The 7,478-nt window shown below is 38.8% G+C and overlaps 1 non-coding gene across 1 annotated transcript; it reads left to right on the forward strand.

The window, feature by feature from the left end:
• Window positions 1-385: 385 nt before the first annotated feature.
• On the forward strand, window positions 386-457 carry TRNAA-AGC (transfer RNA alanine (anticodon AGC)). Its single transcript has one exon. It is a non-coding gene; the product is annotated as a tRNA-Ala (tRNA).
• Window positions 458-7,478: the final 7,021 nt, after the last annotated feature.

The following is a 7,478-nucleotide window of genomic DNA, read 5'->3' on the forward strand; positions in this document are numbered from 1 at the left end:
TACCACACTATGTTGATTACTATAGCTTTATAGTAAGTTTTGAAGTCAGAGAATGTCAGTCCTCCAACTTTGTTCTTCAATATTATATTGGCTATTCTGGGTCTTTTGCCTTTCCATATGAACTTTAGAATCAGTTTGTCGATATCCACAAAGTAACTTCCTGGAATTTTTATTGGAATTGCATTGAATCTATAGATTAACTTGGGAAGACCTGGCATTTTAACAATGTTGCGTCTTCCTATCCATGATCATGGAATATACCTCCGTTTATTTAAATGTACTTTGATTTCTCCTGTCACAACTTTGTAGTTTTCCTCATATAGATTTGTATATATCTTGTTAGATTTGCTGTCTAAGTATTTAATTTTAGTATGTGCTAAGTTCTGGGAGTATAGCTCAGTGGTAGAGTGCTTGCCTAGCATGCACGAAGTCCTGGGTTCAAATCCAAGTACCTCCATCTTTCATTCCTCACAAAGTATGACCAAAGATCTTCTTGGAAACTCTGGTGGAGTAGTGGTTAAGTGCTATGGCTGCTAACCAAAAGGTCGGCAGTTTGAATCCACCAGGTGCTCCTTGGAAACTCTATGGGACAGTTCTATTCTGTCCTATAGGGTCGCTAAGAGTCAGAATTGACTCAATGGCAATGGGTTTGGTTTTCTTTTTTTAAACCTTGGTGGTGCAGTAGTTAAGAGCTACAGCTGCTAAGCAAAAGGCCAGCAGCTCAAATCTACCAGCCACTTCTTGAAAACCCTATGGGGAAGTTCTCTGTCCTATAGGGTCCCTATGAGTTGGAATCGATTTGATGGCAATGGGTTTGGTTTGGAATGTAAATGGTGTTGTGTTTTTAATTTCAGTTGTTCATTTTGGTATCCCCCAGTGCCGTTTTGGTATAGAAGAAAGCAATTGAGGTTTTTATCCTACAACCCCAGTATAATTGCTTGTAAGTTTCATTTTTGATTCTTTGGGATTTTGTACATAGATCATGTCATCTGTGAACAAAGACAGTTTTTTCTCTTCCTTTTCAATTTATAAATCAATCAGTAAAAACCAATAAATAAAAATACCTTGCAAAAATAAAAGGATCAATAAAAATCGTTTTATCTCTGTAAGGTGATAAGTCACTTGGCAAAAAGAAATTTGACCTTTGGATCTTGCTGGACCACAGCTGAGGCTAATGACTGGAGGCTAATTAGACCAATAGGGATCACATGGGGGCCTGAGGTTGACTAAACCTCAGGAGCCTGATGTAATCTCTCATGGCCACTGGAGGAGGCCAATAAAAGCCCTGAGCCCTAGGGTTCAAAGGAGCTTCCTGGTTGGTGACCATGTACTGGAAAGGGTAGTGTGTCCTTCTTTGGGACATGGAAGCTCCACACTTGGACTCCTCCCAGACCTCACCCTATATGTCTCTTCATTTGTATTCTTTTTGGTTGTAATGAATCTATAGCCATAAGTATTGTGTACTCTCCATGAATTCTGTTAGTAGTTCCAATGAATTAACAAACCAACATGAGCAACGAGAGTCAGCAGGGACTGGCATCTACCCATTTGACAGTCTGAAAGAAGGTGTTTTTCTAATATGTGATCTCTGGCCTAGCTTTGGGTGGCCAGGGTCAGAAAAATGCTGCATGGGCAGCTGGCCTGAAAGAAGCTGTCTTTCTAACTTATGAGCTCCAATCCAGCTCCAGGTGGCTAGGGCCAGGGAAAGTGTGCACCTGAGTGGCGAGCAACAAGAATGGAGAAGCAAGAAGGTGAGGACTGGATCCATCCCCACATGGTGGGGATTGGATTCATGCTGATACTTACCACACAGTTAGCAACAAAGGTGGGATTTTCCCACTTTGCTTTTTGCTTAGTGCAATTCCTTTTTCTTGTCTTATTCCATTAGCTATGACTTCAAGTATGATGTTGAATAGGAGTTGTGAGAGGGGACATTTTTGCCTTGTGCCCAATCTTAGGGGGATAGCATCTATTTTCTCACCATTAAGCATCATGTCAGTTCCCTAGGTGGCACAAATGGGACACACACAAACATATCAGTTCAAGATCCCCAGTGGCACCACCAGAAAAAGGCCTGACAATCTGCTTCCATGAAGATCATGGCCAAGAAACCCTATGGAGTAGTCTTATTCTGTAATACATGGGGTTACAATGAGTCGGAATCAACTTGACAGCAACAGAGTTTGCGTTTTGGTCTAAGAGCATACTTCGTTTGATTTATATACTTTTAAATTTGTTAAGATATGCTTTATGGCTCAGAAAGTGGTCTATCCTTGTGAATGTTCCATGTTCCACGTGAGCTTGAGAAGAATGTGTATTCTGCTGGATTATTCTAAAAATATCAATTAGATCTTGTTGTTTGATGGTGTTGTTCAGTTCAACTGTATCCTTACTGGTTATCTGCCTACTAAATCTGTCAATTACTGTTAGAAGGGCATTGAAGTCTCCAACTACAATAGTGTATATGTCTTTTTTTTTTTTACCGTTCTATCAGTTTTTGCCTCATGTATTTTGATGCTCTGTTGTTAGGTGCGTACACATTTAGTATTTTTATGTCTTCTTGAAAAATCTATGGCTTTCTTTATCCTTGATAAAATTTATTGCTCTGAAGTCTGCTTTTCTGAAATTAGTATACCTATTCCAGATTTCTTTTGATTAGTGTTACCATGTGTCTTAGTTTGCATTCTCTAGAGGAGCAAAACCAGTGAGACATATATGTATGTATGTGTATATATATATATGTATAAAACCCCAGTAAACCTACTTTATGTATACATATATATGTGTACATACATAAAGTAAACCTACTTTATGTATATATATATATATATATATATATATATATATATATATATATATATATGTCAGTAATTACGTGTCTGTCAGGCATTCAACTGTGTGGATCATGACAAATTATGGGTAACACTGCAAAGAATGGGAATCCCAGAACACTTAATTGTGCTCATGAGGAATCTGTACATAGATCAAGAGGCAGTTTTTTTTTTTTTTGACAGAACAAGGGATACTGCATGGATTAAAGTCAGGAAAGGTGTGTGTCAGGGTTGACCCATACCTATTCAATCTGTATGCTGAGCAGATAATCTGAGAAGCTGGACTATATGAAGAAGAACAGGGCATCAGGATTGGAGGAAGACTCATTAACAACCTGTGTTATGCAGATGACACTATCTTGTTTACTGAGAGTGAAGAGGACTTGAAGTCCTTACTGATGAAGACCAACCACAGCCTTCAGTATGGATTGCACCTCAATATAAAGAAAACAAAAATCCTCACAACTGGACCAATATGCAACATCATGATAGATGGGGAAAAGATTGAAGTTGTCAAGAATTTCATTTTACTTGGATCCACAATCAACACCCATGGAAGCAGCAGTCAAGAAATCAAAAGACACATTGCACTGGGCAAATTTGCTGCAAAAGACCTCTTCAAAGTGTTGAAAAGCAAAAACGTCACCTTGAAGACTAAGGTGCCCCTGACCCAACCTATGGTATTTTCAATCTTGTCATACACGTGCAAAAGCTGGACAATGAATAGGGAAAAATGAACAAGACTGAAGAAGAATTTGAACTGTGGTGTTGGCGAAGAATATTGAATATACCATGGACTGCCAAAAGAACAAACAAATCTGTCTTGGAAGTACAACCAGAATGCTCCTTAGAAGCAAAGATGGCGAGACTACATCTTCTATACTTTGGACATGTTGTCAGGAGAGATCAGGCCCTGGAGAAGGACATCATGCTTGGTAACGTACAGGGTTAGTGAAAAAGAGGAAGACCCTCAACCAGATGGATTGACACAGTGGTTGTAACAATGGGTTCAACCATAGCAATGATTGTGGGCATGGCACAAGACTGGGCAGTATTTTTTTGTTCTGTTGCACATAGGGTTGCTATGAGTCAGAACCAACTCTATGGTACCTAACAACAACAACAACATATGTATTTAAGTGCTATGGCTGCTAACGAAATCTAACCAAATGGTAGGCAGTTCGAATCCACCAGACGCTCCTTGGAAACCCTATGGGGCAGTCCTGCTCTGTCCTATAGGGTAGCTATGAGTTGGAATTGACTTGAAGGGAATGGGTTTGGGTTTTTTGGTTTATATATTTTTATATCTATGTCTATCTATCTATATATAAAAAAACCCAGTGTTGTCGAGTCATAGTGATCTATATATAGATGTATATATATATTTTTTATTTTTTTTTATTTTCTTTTATATATTCACTATACCCCCTTTATGTTGTTGTTATCACACTTTATGTCTTTATAAATTAGGTGCCCAATAACATCAATTTATAGTCATTTTTCTGCATTTGGCATTTTCTATAATGTAGATCACAATTACTACAATTACACTCCAAAAATTCCATAAAACTGGCCCTATATTTGCCTGTGAATTTGCCCTTATCAGGGATCTTTTTTTTTTTTTTTTCCTATGTCTGGCTTCAAGTTAATATCTAGTGCCCTTTGCTTTCCATCTGAAGGACTCTTTTCCCGTTTCTTGTAGAACAGGCTTAGTGGTTCCAAACTCACTGAGATTTTGTTTATATAGGAATGTGTTCATTTTACCCTCATTCTTGAAGAACAGTTTTTCCAGGTATAGAATTCTTGGTTGACAGTTCTTTATTTTCAGCACTTTAAATATGTCCTTCTACTGCCTTCCTGCCTACAAAGTTTGTGACGAGAAATTGGCCTTTAATTTATTGGGGCACTTTATATTTGACATTTTGCTTCTCTTACTACTTTTTGAATTCCCTCTGTGTCTTTAGTTTTTGAGAAGTTGATTATAATGTGTCTCAGTATGGATCATTGTTGGATTTATCCTACTTGGAGTTCATGGAGTTTCATGTTTAGATTCATTTCCTTCATCAGATTTGGAAAATTTTCTGCCTTTATTTCCTCAAATATTCTTTTTGTTTTTCTCTTTGTTCCTTCTGGAATTCTTAAAATGTGTAGATATGTTTGCATGATGTCATCCCAGAGTTCTATTAAGCTATCTATACTCAGTAGTCTTGACCCTTTTGTCTTATTTTTCTCTGACTCAATAATTTCAATTGTCTTATTGTCTAGTTACCTGATTCTTTCTTCTGCCAGCTCAGATCTTCTGGCGAGCCCTTACAATGATTTTTTTTTCATTTCGTTTGTATCTTTTCTCTCCAGTTTTTCTGTTTAGTTTCTTTTATAGTGCCTATCTCTTCATTTATATTTTTGTTCATGAATTATTTTCCGGATTTGATTTAGTTCTTTGTCTATGCTTTCCTTTAGTTCTTTGAGCATATTTCATATTATTGTTTTAAAGTCTTCTGATCAGTCTATCATCTGGGCTTCCATAGAAATGATTTATTTCCCTTCATCTTGTTCTTTGAAATAACCATCATTCCCAGTTTCTGTGCTTTGTGGTTTTTTTTTTTTTCTTCTTCTGCATCCGGGATATTTGAAAAAATGATAATGTTTTAGCTTTCTCAATTCCCCTGCATACACGGTGTTTTTAAAAGTGATAATTTCTGCAAGAAACTTTTAGGTAGACACAGCCTTCAGTCTTTGTTCACCATTCCATCCTCTGCTTTGTGAGATCTCTGACTCAGGGACGACTAGGCTTTCAGTCCTCCATTCAGCTCCCAAACCAATTAGAACAGATACACCAATCAGTCTGCCAGGAGAATCTTGTCTTATTCAATCCAGACTTAGAGATCAGGTTCATTTTTATCTGAACATGAGAAACACTCAGGTGGGAATAATCTTCAGCCTTTGCACAGTGCTCCCTTTCCCACCCTGTATGAGTTCTGATTCAGTCCAGACCAAGGTTTCAGTTCTTCAGGCTACTCCCAGAATAATAAGAACAGACACAATAAACAGCCTGACATCTATATTTGTCCTATTTATTTGAAAGACAGAGATTGGGGGTCCTTCTTTGTGAATACCAGAGGTAGACTAGGGCTTCAATGAAGTCATTTGGTTGCTGCACCAGAAGGAGGAGGAGTGAGGACAAAGAAAAAATATATTTTCCTGTTCATTAAAATTCACATTTATCTTGCTTCAATTTGTGGCTCCTTGTTGCCATCTTTTGCCTACTTCTTCAAAGTTCATACGGAGCTGAATTTTCTTAGTACTTATGTGGGAGGGTAGGATCTTAGACCTTCTCATGCTGTCATCTTTCCAGAAGCCCCTTCTCAAAACCCACTTTCAAGTACCAATTTATATTCCTGTTCTCTATTGTTGCATAAAAAAATAGTAACATTTAGTGGCTTCGAACAATAATAATTTTTGTGTGTGTGTTTTGTGATTCTGTGAGCTCTCCTGAGTGATTCCCCTGCTGAATGTGGTATTGGCTGGGACATCAGTCATCTCTGAGCTTGGTTGGACTAAAATGTCCAAGATAGTTCACTCATATTGCTGGCATTTGGTGGTGGAACAGCTGGGGCTGTCATTGAGAGTACCAACATGTAGTCTCTCTATGTGCCTTGGGTTTCTCACAGTCTGGAGGCTAGGTTTTTAGGAAGAGTCTCAAAAGAGAGCATTGTAAGAGAGCAAGGTAGAAGCTGCAAAGCTTCTTACGACCTAGCCTTGGAAGTCCCAAGAAGATCGCTTCCACCTTAAGGTCATGCACGTTGTTGACAGAATTAATTTTCTTGCAGTTGTAGGACTGATTTCCATTTTTCTTTCTGGATCTCACCTAGGAAGGGGGTGGTCACCCTCAGCTCCTAAAGGTCACTCTCAGGACCTAGCCCTGTGTTCCTTTCACAGCACAGCAACTTACTTCTTCAAAGCCAAGAGGAGAATTCCTCTCCTTCCTGATATGTTAGTGTTTGATATAATTTAACATAATATAACATAATCACAGGACCCACCACCTTTGCCATATAGCATAACTTAATCAAGGGAGTGTCTCATCATATTCACAGGTCCTGCCCACACTCAAGGGAGGTTGTGTACACCTGGGGGTGGGACTCAATTTATAAAGGGCATAAACAGGGAAACCGTAAGAAATACAAATGGAAGAGGAGCCAAGATGGCCACTTAGTTAGACACACCATATCGTCCCACTACATCAAAGACACAAGAAACCAAGTTGAAACACACAGATGACAATCCTGGTACCCTGAATATCACAAAGGAAGGATAAAGAATTGAATTGGACATCAACTGGAAGAAAAAAAATGAATGAATGCAAAGAAAGAGGAGTGGCAAGTAGTGAAGGGGGTCTGCCAGAAGTCGCAGCTCAATGCGGCCATCATAAGACAGCCAGTAGTGACCCCAGGTGAGGAGCACAGGAAGGCAACTTCACGGCATTCTCATAGAAGACAGAGAAACTGAATAAACATATCAAAGAGGAGCAAGGTGAGCAGATCGTGATCTGGATCTAAGGAAGGAAAACACAGAAAGGAGGATGAGAATTCCAGGGATCTTGCCATCCACAGAACAGGGAGGGTGCCAGGATCCAGAGTCAGATAT

The sequence above is a fragment of the Elephas maximus genome, chromosome X (assembly GCF_024166365.1).
Source record: "Elephas maximus indicus isolate mEleMax1 chromosome X, mEleMax1 primary haplotype, whole genome shotgun sequence".
Lineage (NCBI taxonomy): Eukaryota > Metazoa > Chordata > Mammalia > Proboscidea > Elephantidae > Elephas > Elephas maximus.